The sequence below is a fragment of the Pogoniulus pusillus genome, chromosome 18, assembly GCF_015220805.1.
Source record: "Pogoniulus pusillus isolate bPogPus1 chromosome 18, bPogPus1.pri, whole genome shotgun sequence".
Lineage (NCBI taxonomy): Eukaryota > Metazoa > Chordata > Aves > Piciformes > Lybiidae > Pogoniulus > Pogoniulus pusillus.
Genome location: NC_087281.1, coordinates 12209354 through 12223613, shown reverse-complemented (window position 1 = coordinate 12223613; position 14260 = coordinate 12209354). Strand labels below are relative to the sequence as shown.

At 38.8% G+C, this 14260-nt stretch overlaps 1 long non-coding RNA gene across 1 annotated transcript in view; it reads right to left on the bottom strand.

The window, feature by feature from the left end:
- Window positions 1–7461: 7461 nt before the first annotated feature.
- The window catches only part of LOC135183431 (uncharacterized), a 34561-nt gene continuing 27762 nt past the window's right edge, over window positions 7462–14260 (bottom strand). Inside the window, exons 5-6 of the long non-coding RNA XR_010305555.1 lie at window positions 12439–12484; window positions 7462–7835 (exon numbers count right to left, since the gene is read on the bottom strand). This is a non-coding gene — a long non-coding RNA (uncharacterized LOC135183431). The remainder of the gene's footprint in view (window positions 7836–12438; window positions 12485–14260) is intronic.

The window sequence follows — 14260 nt, the reverse complement described above, 5'->3', positions numbered from 1 at the left end:
CTGGGCCAGAACTAAGGTACATTCAGCACCATGAGTCTTAATGGAATCTCCCAGAAGTGGCAAAGGTGCTGTTACATGAACAAGGATGAGAATTGTGATGGTTTGGGTGTTCCCTGCCTCCCACACTTTAGAAATCAACCAGACTAGGCTCAGTCGGCTCTGGGAATATAAATGAAGCTATTTATTTAGAGCTAGCACAATACACAAGCAGATATTTACAGTATATATACTTATATACAGAAATAGACAAGGTAAAAAGGAATACAGAAGCACAACAGCCCTCCCAGAAACCTGAGTGCCCAGGAGGGGCTCTCAACCACCCCTGCACCTTCCCCCTACCCCTCTCAACCTTACCCCAGTCCTAAAGAAGAATAGAGGTTCAGCCAAGAGGTTAAGAAGCAAAGGTGAGTGGCAGGTGAGGTTAGGGAGATGCAGCTCAGTCAGAAGCCCAGCCAGAAAGTGAGACAAAATGGTGACAGTGTTATCTAATGTTTTTGTTTCTTCTTCAGCAAGACTCTGAGGGGAGTAGACATCAGCCTTGTTTTCCTTTCACAGCCTATGATCTAGTTCTTCTCACCAAAACACTCTAGCTAGCTTCAAACTAGCACGAGAATTTAGTTGAAAGGTCTCCAGAAATAACCAATAATCAAATATTTTCAAAAGAACCATTCAACAAAACCTTGAATAAAGTGACAGATTACTTACAACGTTGGTTTAAAGTATTCATTCTGATAATTAAGAACAAAGTGTGTCAAATAAAGGAGAGCAAACATATAGCCAGTCATTACAAGAAAGGAATTTTCCTAATCCTCTTACAAAGATGCTGTTTTGAATCTAAGTCCTTTCCTACACAGAGTGGTGACACCACATTTTTTAAGTCGATGAAGAGCTGAGAGCTGTGACTCAGACCCTCAAAACTACTTTAAACAGACAGTTCCCACTGAGAGGCAGACATTTAACTTAATCTGGGAACTTGGGCCCATGATATGAATGAAGAGAGTTTAGTTCAAGCTGTATTGTGCAGTAAATAATTATGTAGCCAAATTAATTTGATGTACCAGAAGTTTACAAATGTTTTATTGTCTGGGGCTTTCCATATTCTGGAGCACACATGTTTTGTCTCAGAGTTAAGAAATTCTAAGCAGTGCTTTTTATTAAACTGACAGATTTTATTTAATACCAAGCCACATTTATAGACAACTTCTGGCCTTTACTCTCTTTTTTTTTTGTTCACCAGTGACTGTTTGTTCCCTGTTTGCTATCTGTATCACAAGTAACTTTGAATCTCTGAAATAAAGTAAAATTTATGGGTTTATTTCTTAGGTACCTTATGGTCTACTTGTGCTATTCTGATCATTAGTAAGTACTCTTAATTTCAGCTGTCTCCTTTTAAGTCCTTTTGACCCCTTGTAGGATCTGTAGGTCACTACGGTCTAGTAGAGGGTCCTTCAATACTAATAGCAAATCTTACTCAATTAAGCATCCCTGGGAGACATTGCTTAATGAGTTGGAAGGACCTAAAATTCTACTTCTAGGCTATGAAATGCAATAACAACATGCTAAGCTGCATAATTAACCTTTCTCTTGGCAAATTCTTCTACACTTGCCTTCACGTTGCCTTGTTTGAAGTCTCTGTCCGAAATGTCTTTATCACTCTGTTTATTGCTCAAGTCTAAAGAGAGTCTCTTCTCTAAGGCTTCTAAAGCTGGCTCTACCAGCCATTACAGTGCAGTTACTGAGTAGATGGCACTGTACTTTTTTCCCCATTATCTCCTGTTCTTCCTGTTGGCAGTGCAGCATGTATGAACAGCAAGATGCAAGGACTGTAAGTTGTGTACAGCACACACTGTGGTGGTGTGGTCTGCTGTCCTGAGAAATGCTCCTGATAAGAGTCCTAAGCTGTGTGAGAGTACACTGGCCAGTAGTGCTTTTCCTTCTTGTGTACAGACAGTGAGGCAAACATTTCAGAGACAGACCTCAGAAATCTGGACAGGGTAAGACTGCTGTCTTACTACAACAGTGTTTTGGTACAGCCTTAGCCCTTATTATTCAGAAGAAATGTGATGCTTGCTTTAAATAAACTACACTACAAGAACAACTAAAGTATCCTCAGCCAACTAAAGAAAAGATGGGGGCAGGTGTAAGTTATATTTCGTTTGTATAGGATTTTCCTCTTTCACTCCACTCAGTAACATAGAGTGCATATAAACAAGCCAGTGACAAGCCTTGCTGGATTGTCATCAAAGGAAATGCAATTGAGCCCATGAAAACTGAAAGCGGCTAAATTTACTGCAGTTAAGGCAATTAGAAGGTGAAAGTACCCTCACATCATGCAACATTTAGGTGGTAAAAGGCTGATGGGTATATTTTTTTCAGGGTTTTTACCTCCCTAAAATAAATACCTTGTGGTGAACTAAGGAGTAAACAGGAGGCTGACTCTTTTAGTGTGAGGAATAGGAGATAGAGGAGTGAATTGATGCTTTCTGATTTAATATACCAAAACTCTTCATGGATCTTATGAGCTAATCCTGTCCTGTGCCATATCACATCTCCAGGAAAGGAGAAGGGAGTTTCTGATCTGAATAGAGAGAGTTTGTTCCCCACAACAGCACTGTAGAAGGTTGTGGCTTTAAAAGCTAAATTGCTGTGACACAACAGACTATATATAGGTGCACAGTTTTGATTTGTATCTGGCTGTCTTTTGACTCTGAGTTCCACAATAATGTATTGAAACCCCTGCACTCTTTCTGTAATTCCTAGATATTTTTTGTATCAAAATAGGAGCTATTCCTAGTTATTTTGCTTACCTTCTCCTCTGCCTCCACTTTTATTCAGATACTAGTTCATGCAGTAATGACTCAGGTGGTAACTCAAAACTAAGCTAGTGGTGCTGTTTCCCACTCCACTTCTGTCTCTAGCCTCTGTAGACCAAGTTACAGTACATCAACAGTTTCACAGCATAGAGGGATAGCTGATTTCAGTCTGCAAGTAACAACATATTCCAAAGTCTCTTGAACCTTCTGTAATTACCTCTAGTAACAGATGACTTGGTGCTTAATGAGCAAGTCTTTTGGAATCACCACATACAGTAAATTATATTTCATACAAGATATTCTTCTGAGAGTCCCTTAGAAAATTGTTTTTCTTCCTTTTGGAAAAAAAAAAAAAAAGTGGCCATATTTAATTGAATATTTCTTGGGCTTTAGTTCTGAGGAAGCCTTGGACATCATTGTAGTAAGCAAAGTACCACAGATTTTGAAAAACCAACATGTATTTTTTCGTGAAGTCATAACTTTGATGTCATAATTATTATCAGCTAACTAGCCATGGGCAACACAGAGAAGCCAGGCTCCAGCTGTGCCTTCAAGATGGTACCAGGTGCACAGGAATGAAGTTTTACAAGCACTTTCTGTTACAGTTTCACAGATCTTGCTCCCGGGTCCTTCAGGTTCCTCAGTAAGATGCAAGTATTATTAACACAGTAAAGGTTCAAACTAATTGCCCAGAGCCTTTAAAACCATTGCTGAATCCAGCAGTGTTTAACAAATTCTCAGCATCTGTTGGCATCTTCAATTTCTTTTCTCATGAGTTTTACCCTTAGAGGTGTGAAGTTCAGTTCTATTTTTTTTTAATCCTTCGAGATGCTAATGAATTATAAATATAATTATTTTATATATAAAATATAAATCTGAGTGATTTATCTTAAAATGTCCCTAACTCCCACGTTCTGTTCGAGATGGGGGAAGAAAATCCACTCTCTGAACTGCATGCAGTAAGCCACTTAACACTTGGTAATGCTGCTCTGTGAAAGTGTCTGGAGTCTCAGGGGATTACTGAAGCAGTTTGAGATTCATCAGGAATGTCTCCCTGGCTCAAACATAGTTTATATTGCACTGGTCTTTAGACATGATGTTATTTAGTAATGCCAGTGGATGTTCTGGAAATCCTGGAATAGATCTGCTTCTATCACCTGGCCCTGGCAGACAATGGGCAAAACTCTTCAGTTCAGTAATTTGGACCTTTGAACTCAGTCAGTGATTAGAAAACTAAATTTTGCCAAATGCTGGGATTAAAATCACAAATTGGTAGAAGTTTCTCTGGAATAACAACTTGGAAAACTAGAAGCATGTTTAACTCTTTGGTTCCACTCTGGGTTTGCTTTTGTTTGTTTGTTTCATTAGATTGCTTTGGTTTTGTGGTTGTTGTTGGTTTGATGTTGTTTGGGGTTTTTTGGGGGGTGGGGGGGGTGTTCAGTTGGTTTTCCAGTGCAAACAATGCAGATTCTTTAGATCTTTCCTATATAATACACAGTAACTGTATAGTCTTGTATATGAAACATTACTGTGGTACTGCAGGAATATTTTTGCACACATTTTGTCATTGCCTGTGTACACCAAACCCCCACTAGTTTTGAAGTAGTAAGCCCAATGTGTACATGTCATACCAGTTGTCCATCTAAACTCAGTGTTTGGTTGCCACGTGTTAGAGGTGCTACTTTTTAACGAGAACCTCACGTAAGACAAGTCTGAGAAGTCTGTGCAGTGCAGTTCCTGAAGCGTTTCTTGTTTATTCAAATTCACCTTAGAACTGTGACATTACTTTAATGAGCTCCTGATGCTTTTAGATGCATTTGCAAATCAGAAGGCGCAGCGTAAGGTTAGAAAAGGCTCAAGGAATCTTACTCATTTTGTCAGTTTCTGTATTGTCTTGATTTGATCTCTGGTTTCAGATACACTTCTAGGCCAGCACTCAGAGTACTGACATTGTTTTAGCAGTTAAAGCTATGGGTTTAGATCTTGAAGGTCTAGATAAATATCCTAAAGAATAGCTTACCTAGACCTGCTATGATCCCAAGGCCAACAACTTAATTGCTGGATGTACAGGCACTTGGGGAGCAAATGAAGAAATTGTTTTGTGTTAGCTTTATACTGGGGTGCAAAAAAGTAATTGAAATTAAAAAAGTCTACATCTGTAGAAAATCCACTCCCTGGAAAACACACACATGTTGCTTAGTGAGTGTCAAGTGAATCTTTGCTCCAGCACAACAACTTTGTTCACTCATGGCTTATTTCTTTGCATATTTTAGTTTGTTTTACTTTATATTCATTCTTGCCAAAAAGCCTGTCCTGAATACTGGGGTTATGAAGAAGAAAAAAGTCACCCTGATGGAGAATAGATAGTGACAAAGACTTTATTCTCCTGTCCACACAAGTAGTTGAGAGGGACGCTCTATCAGCAGTAGCTGAGTCCTGAATTGCACATTTTCAGTGCTGCAGGCAGGAGATGGTCTTGCGTTACAAAGCTAAGTCTCGCATCAATTAAAGTCTGTGTGCATAGCAGCTGCATTCAGAAAGGTGGAAGAGATTTAATCTTCACCTTTCACCTTGGGTCGAAATACAAGGTTACCAAGACAGACTGTTACTAAAAAATGATTGTTTCTGCGGGCTTAATGTTAAAAGTTTACAGTTACTGTGAAAGCACTTTATTACTTGCTCCCTTTGTTAAAGAAACTTGCTGTGAAATAGCAAGGAAGTAATAAAACAGTTAAAAGGAACAAGTAAATATTTATGCCAGACTTTCAAACTCCTTAGCAGTTTTAGTCTTTCTTCTGGATAAAAACTAGAGAATTGTTCTCTACTGTGTCTTGTTAGTGAGTAGCTGAATTATTCTGAGTATAAAAAGGCTACCAGAATTGAACACTGAAGATGTACTTAGCTGCATATGCAGGGAGAGTGAGATTTTATTTTCATACAAGTGGTCATTTAAAAAATATATCCTATATGATTCACTAGCTTTTTAACTACATCTCAGAAATCATATGTCAAAATTCAGCTCACCACTGAAATCTCTGTCTTCCATTATTTTCAGCGAAAGCTGAGTGAAGTCTGAAGGGGAACATGTTGCTAATCTGTGTTCCCTGGATGCACTAGAGATAGACAAGAAATGATTGATTGCATCGGTACATCTCACTGCCTTTCAGATGTTGGCTGTGATTTGAATTTGTGGCCAGACATCTTCATATTCAAGTAAGAAAATTCCTATAGTCTATGTCTCTTTGTGTATCTAAATAAAGAAATTGCTCCAGACAGATAAATAGAGATATAGGATCTGTGGTCCTTTTGTTTGTTTGGTGGGGTTTTTTGTTGTTGTTGCTTGTTTGTTTGTTGTTCTTTTTTTAATGCATCCTATTCTCCACAGTCTTATGGAGAGAAATTTATGAATAAAAGATGCATTCTAAAGATGGGATTAAAACCTGCATTTCATGTGGGTAAAGATCTGCCACTGCTCAAGTCAACAAAATCTTCGTCACCAGCTTGAAAGTATATGAATGAATTACCTGTGAAAAAGGGAAACTTTCTGTCACTAATTTACTGGACTTTTGTTGTTCCAGTTTTATGTCATTAACCTCATCCAGAGTAAAGCTATCATAACAAAATAGAAAAAGCAAGTTATCACAGTATCACAGTATCACCAAGGTTGGAAGAGACTTCATAGATCATCAAGTCCAACCCTTTACCATACAGCTCAAGGCTAGACCATGCTACCAGTTGTGCTGGTAGCAACTCTTACTCTTTAAGCATAATATTTTGAATGACAGTTTGGTTTAAAAAGTTGAGTTCAGGGAAGGAATTTTCATCCTACGTAAGAGCTGAACATGAGATTTGGGGTATCTGTGCTGGGCTCAGCAACACTCACACCACAGTTGTGTCCCTTTGGAAAAGTGTATATTTGTGCCCTGTACAAAGACTCTATATTTCATGACACATGTTCCTTCTTTGAGTTATAACTGAATATAATTTTTTAATATATTCCAGATATGTCAAGCAACAACTGAAAAGAAGTATGTGGAGCATGTTCTAGTTTTTCTTCTACAACATATGTATTTTATTTATAATGTGGAAACTGCACAGTCATCACAATAGCTATGCACTGACATTTAGTTTCTTAATGAAAAAATAATATATTCAAATTGCAGCAGTATTGCTAAATAATTTTCTATTTAAAAGTTAATTTACTCTGATTAGTGTTTGAATGATGCAGTGATACTTTTCATCACTTATTTTTTTAAAAGGTTATGCTCAGTGATTCCAGGTTTGGACTAAGACATAGAGGATTAGATGCCTTCTGTCATGTGATGACTTTGATTCAAACAAAAGACAGAAATCTTCTTGTGTATGTGGTATCTCAACAAAGGTTAAAAGATTTGACCGAGTGTGACTGCCAAAGTGCCTAATGTGTAAAACCCTTAAAGGTTTCAAGCCCTGAATGTATCTTATGTTAATCAAAAGTCACTGTGTGGTCCTTGCTCTCAGTATAAGGCAGAGGAATTAGCTTTCCTAGTCCACTGTTGACACAGTGAGAGGGAAATTGCATGTACAGTTAGTTTGTAATAATCTCTTTACAGTATTCTGCAAAGAACAGCTTTGAAAATCTAGTGTGGAGATGAAAAAAAGAAAGGGAAAAGAGAGGAGAGGGAGACAAGAGAAGTAGGTAAGGAAGTAAAGAGAAGGGGGAAAGAGAAGGTAGAAGATAAGGAAGAAATTGCTTGTCAGGTCTTATGCAATACAGAAAAGCAGTCACATCTTTTTCCAAACTCCACTTTCTGTCTATGCAGTGCTGTTGCATTCAGCTTCTGCCTTCAAAGCAGAAGGGGAAACGCAGTCTTGAAGGCAACAGTCTCGTCTGTGCAGTGACCTCCACTCAGAAGACCTCCTGACCTTCTGGCTTTGATACAGTTCTGCCATACACCTCTCTCCATATGCTTCCTCTTGGTTTCACACTGGTACCAGGATCACTTGCATCCAAGCCTTGTATAGGACTGTTTCCCAAATCACCTGAAATAACATTGGCAATGAAGACTATAAACACATCATTACATACAACCTTATTAAACACAGATGTGGCTCTTGTAAGGGCCTTGTTATCTAGAAGTGCCTCTCATTCATTTTCTTGGGTACAAATATCCTACAAAGAGATCTCTGTTGCTCTCCATTAATGCAGTGGTGGTAAAATCAGCTGCAGACTCAGGTAGGAGATTTCTGTAGGGGCTGCATGACAGAAGGCAGAGGTGTTCAATCAATCTTGACCTCCTTAGGAGTTAAGGTCAGAATGCCAGATTTTGTTTGTGCATAAAGTGTGTTAAGTGTCAGAATTTGGAGGCTCTTAGCTAAGGTGATAATATGTTCAAAAAAGCTTTATAAATGTAATTTGAAAATCTAACCATTGATTCCTGCTAATTCATTAATCTAGGATACCAAGAGTATTGCATACTAGAATGTCAAACTAGTAGCAGAAATGAGTGTAGCTGATGCCTTTGTGGTTTTAAGTGGTATTTTCTTTGTGCTACTTTGTTTTTAAGTGTGTCATCATCTGTGATTAATGTCTGTTTTGCTTCTTGTGAGAGGCGTGATAAAATTGGATTAGCCTGATTGAATTTTTCTTTCATTACAATTTGCATGCAAATTTGCTGATTTTGATTAGACTTCTATTAGGACATTTTTGTTCCAGGGCAGAATTTCTACCAAACGTAGAGATATTGGCAGAGATTTCAATAGTGCTTTACTCAGCAGTGTTTGTTTCCTGGGCTGACAGAAATTTAGTCACAAGTCTTAGTCCATATCAGATAGATGAGAGCTCTAACCCACCAGATTTTTATCTGGGACTGCATGGGTCTTATCTGAGTTTTTTGGGTTTGCATAAAACTTTAGCAGGTCTTGTTTTTCATCCCAGCAAGGAATGGAAAAAGATTTTTACTTGAAAGCTGGAAAAGTTTCCTGGTACTGAAACACCATTTCATATCCATGTGTAATCAGAACGGAGTTTGTCAGTGCAGTCAGAATTTTGTCCTTGGTCTCTAAAAGAGAAAGGCAGCCCATGAAAATACTGCAGAACTACAAGAGCATGAACAGGCTTAAAACACCACATTCTAAGAGGGCCCAATGAATTTAGCAGGGAAACTTACAATGCAGTAAAGGAACAATTTCAAAACTCTGAAATTTCATTTCACTTTTAGTCTAAGCCTTATCTGAATTTCTTCACTAGATTTCTAGTCTCCTATCCTGTGCTGGATAATTTTTTTTTACCCAAAAGTGATATTTTTTTTTCACATAGCAAAACCTGTCCAACTGGGGATTGCTTGCCATTCAAAGGTGTAACAAATAGTGAAGTTTTGTGATTTTGCCTGTGTTGCAAGCTGGTTTTGACATTGGATCACACTAAATTAATTATCAAGGCTACTAGAACTGTAGATGTTTAAAAGGCATTTAATCACTAAATTTTGGTCTACTCATCCCATTTGCCATTTTGGAAGTAATTAGAGAGAGCTGCCTTAGCAGAGGGCAAGCTAGGACTGCAGCTTGTTCCTGCATGCCCATGCCCATGCTAAACCTGCAGAAACCAAACAGGTCAAGCAATTTAATGAATAATTTTCTCCCCTCTGATCCTCTGTGGATTTAATTTCACAGCAGAGGGCACTGTGCAGTTGGAGTCTGCACTCTTGAGAAACTGTAATCTGTTATCTTGTAGGCATAGATATTCCAGAGAAGTCTTCACACTTACAATTTTAGCTCTGCTCAATGCTCCTGTCTAATTAAGGTAGTTATATCTTATTTCAGCTCTGGCTTTCATTTCTAAGGGACATTCTATGATTCTATGATTTTGTTTTCTACTCTTTGTCTTCTCTTCTGCCATGTATTGTCAAATGGCTGCACTGCTACATCTCAGATAGGGCTGTATTTTAGTGGTTAGCTAGTGGATTGCCATACTATTTAGTTAAATGCTTTGTGGATCTTTCCATATAAAAAGAGCTCCATTGAGACTAAGGAGATTATTATTCATAATGTGGTGACTAGTTTCACACACGACTGAAGCAAAAGAAATCATCACTGTTTTTAACAAAACAGTAAGTAGACCTCTTGTTGACCACAGCATATTTGTGGTCAGGAGAGAAAGAGTCTTTTATAGCTATTACTATGCTGCCTAGATGCTTTAGCTGACATAGTTGCCCTAAGAGACATGGGCTTCCACTATCATGTATTCATGTGTCTCTACTAAGCCAGCTTCCAGAGCCCTACCGTTACAGAGTGATATGATACAAAAAGCCAGTACTGAAAAGAGAAACAGGTTGCTGAAAAGGTTGATACCAATGAATATTGCCCAGATGCTCAATCTGATAACAAAATAAGCAGCATGCTTTTGATTAAGCATCAGCTTTTAATTCTGAGCAATCATACAAAACTCCCTGATATGTCAGCATTTCTGTTATGCACACCATCATAAAGCCTGACATTTTGAAGAAAACCTGAGGGATAGTGTTGTAGAAGCAGGGAATTAACGTGGCTGAGTCAGGAAGTATAAAAAATAGAAATATTTTATTTTCCTGGAACCTTGCTCCCAAAACTATATACAAAATTATTTTAGTTTATTAGCAGATTCAGTTCAATTGAGAATATCTTACCAAAAAATGATATTATAGATAAATTTAGAGATTTAGGAAGTCAGGAAATGGAAAAGGCTAAGCTATAAGCACAGCTTTACCCCACTATCAATCAGGCTGAGCAGAAGATTAATGGAAAAGCTTACTCATGAATGTGAGATAGGCACTGGGCACTGAATTCCTCTGCAGGAGCAGCCTTCTGACGTTGCAGCCAATATCCAGTAAGAGAGATCCACATGACAGAAGTCCAAGACGAGTCACAGAACCGCGAAACTCAGAAGTGTCTCAAGCACTTCTTCCTGAGTGGGATGGTCATGGGGCGTTGCTGCCCTCAGCAGGGTAGAGCCAAACTGCAAAGGTCCCCCAGTCCGGGAGGCAGCCAGGAAGTTGGCTACTGATAGGGTCTGAGAGAGGGTGGTGCAGATGCTGCCATCTCTCTCTCTCTAAGGACCCAAAGCTTGCCAAGCCTGCCGGCTTGTACAAAAGAGTGCAAAAGTGGGGAGAGCCTTCCAAAGCAGGGATGAGATAAAAATCATGAGTTGTACAAAGGTAGGAGCTGTCCAAAAGCAAGGATGGCAGTCCAGCCACGGCAGGAGCATATCCAGCCAGGCACTCTGCTAAGGCAGAAGCTCTTCCAAGGTGGGAACTATCAAGGTGGGAATCCCCTGCTCTATTTATCCCTTTTTCTAGACAAAGTGTCCATTTACCATTTATACTGGGTGCAAAAACATATCCAATCACCAGCCCAATTTCAGCACAGGCTTCTGCACAGGTCACCCCACTTGCAGTAAGGACCCTTTCGCTGGCCCCCTTCAAGCCTGCAGGGCAGTGTGGGGGGAAACAGTTTTTTGCGCCTTTCTTTTCCCACACAGTGACAGGGAGAAGAGAGGAATTTGGAGTATCCAGGACAGATAGCAAGCATTATACTGATCCTCTGGTCATTGCACCTTCAGTTCTGTACAGTTAAATTTAAGTCCAAATGTTTATAATTGGTGTGTCAAGGGAATGCATTGTTTGGGGACATAGTCATCTGGTGATTTAGCAGCCATACAATGGTACCTGACTTCCCAGGAATCACCTGGGACAGAACATGGTGATTTCTTATGCTGAGAATCCTGATGAACAGATACTGATGGAGCCAGTGCTGGTTCTTCAATGCTTCCTGCCATAAGAGGGGGAAATCTCCACTAACTTTACAGAAGTTAATATGAGCTGTTAAATCTGCATACAGTCATTTGCCCAACTGAAAGTCCCACCAGACATTCATTCAAAAAGCAGGAAGTTTGAACATATTGATATGTTGTTTAAAGGACACAAAGGACACAGAAAGACTAGGAATGGCAAGAAGAAAAGATCCAAACTAACATGCAAAGAGAAGAGTCATGGGTGGCTGAGAAGTAGGGAAGGAATACAAAATAGGAAAGCTGTTCTCCATAGCTTATCATTATGTAAACCAAACGGAGAACCCTTTAAAGACTTTACAGGCCTATGTTTAAGGCTTTAATGGCCTACATTTGACTTAAAATGTGTTTCTTCAGATACCATTTACAAAGAGTGTTATACTTATGATAGTCTGGGAGTTACCCGCCCCTCCCTGCCAGCGTTGCACCCTGTAATGAAACAACTTTTGGGCCACCAATATGGTTAGATAGTCATTCTCTGTTTATTTCTGTGAATACAGTGACTTGTATGCTTACTTGGAAGAGGTGTGCATAGCTAACTTTGGTTAAGATTGGTACATGTGGAAGGCACAGATTGGCTTAAGGTTATGTGTGTGGTACAGATAGGTTAATTTTCCATAAACAATCTGCAGGGTCTTTCTTCTCACAGCTGAGGATTTCATTTCTCTCAGTAAGATATTCCAATTAGCCTCAAACCAGCACATATTCATCTCAACCAAGCACAGAAAAACTGAGCTTCAGTGAATGCAGTGAAAGCTCAGTGAGTTTATGGGAGGGAAAATGTATGTGAAATAAGAAACAAAATCATCTTTATAAACTTACCTAAACCATTTTGTAGCTCTCCAGATGAACTTCTAAAGTCGCATATCTGCAAAGATGAAAAGTGCAAATAATTTATTGAAGACATTCTCAGCTTCTGGTATATTTATAAATATATGTAGATTATATTTGTAAAGCATACAGTGCACTCTCTGTATTTATTTGGCTGCCCAACTCTATGTTTTCGTGTGAAACACATGGTTTCCACTACCTCTAAATCACATTGAGAGCATTGTCCATTGTCTGACATTTTTCAAGGTGTTAAATTCTTCATGACTGTTTGTTTGTATTCTGCCTGTGTTCTGAGTTGGCCATATGCAATCCAGTTCAGAAATAATGTGACTGAGCCATCACAGCCACAAAGATGTATCCAGGTTAGTGTACATGATCTTCTAGGATAGTATAGAGTACAAAAAAAAATTGGGAGACAAATTCCCATCTGGATGAATGCATGTGTAGAAATAAAGTAGGTGCTTAAAAAGCCTCTGCAGGCTGCATCTGTGTCCTCTTTACAAGTGTGTGTGTCCCTGTTGCACAGCTGTGGTATGCAAGGTGGTTAGTGATGCTGGTGGCAATTCTCTGGAGAACTAGAAACAGGAATTATTACTTAAGAAAATAAGATTCAGCTGAAGGAATCGGATGACAAATTGTAAAGGAAAGCCTAGGAATTATTTTCTTACATTCTCCTGGAGTTCTGTCTCTATCAGTATCTATTTATAATGCCCATTATCTGATACATCATCTCGGGGATTTTTCATTTTCACACTGGTCATAAATATGGTGTGTTAAAAAGGTTTTGATTTTGGTAATGTTGATGACATGGTTCTTACTGACGTAGTTCTGTGCATCAGAAATTATAAAGGGCAATAAGAAGAGAACAGAGAACTTTGATAATATTTTAACAAGTGGAGTATTTCTTCTCTCTTTTTTTGCTGTTTCAATACCAGTTTCATGTAAATGTGATTAGATCTGTGAATAAATATTTCTTTTAAAGTGGGAAAATTTAATGGATTCTAGTTTTTGCATATAAGTTGCTCAAGATGCCAGTTTGGGACCTTATCTTACGTGCCACTTTCTCCTTCCTTCTATATTACAATGAACATTTTCTGAGCTTTTGTAGAAGCTACCACACTTCTTTTGCTGGACAAGGATGGTGCTGTCTCAGGGAGAGCCCTGAAGTTGTCTCTGGGGATTTGGATACCATTTTTGCTGCAGGATCTATCTGCTGTGGGGCAGGCATTTCACAGAGTCATGTTCCTAGGTTGCTGTCTGTGAGCTGAAGGTACTGCTTTTCAAATTTACAAGTGTTCTCCAGATAAAACCTGTTTGTTTGGGGTTTGTTTGTTTGTTTCTCTGAGGGCTAAGGAAAGGGTTAAGATTCTATAATTCCATTTAATATTCAGGAGAATTTCATTTCTCTTGCCTGCAACTCAATGCTAAAATCTTAGAAATATGTGTTAGATCTTTCAGGTGAGAAGTAGTCTCTGAGTTGTTATGACATTTATGAAACTTGCTCACAGTAACTGAAATAGACTTTTGAAAACTCCTTAGTTGAGCTGGAAAATGTTAAAGTTTGTGAAATTCAGTCCCATGTTCTCAAGTTCATTTCTCCACAAAGTCAGAGCTTTCTGCAGTAGTGATGGTGAATATCATCTTTCTCCTTCTTCCCTGAAGTGCCATGTTACCAGTATCTTCCACTTCAAGATGTGAAAAGCAATGCTGAACACCAATGCAATTTCATTCTATCAATAAAAGCTGGGCAAGAGGACATGTGAGGCTGTAATAAACCTGACCTTTCTGTTCATAGGTACTGGGCTGCTCAAGC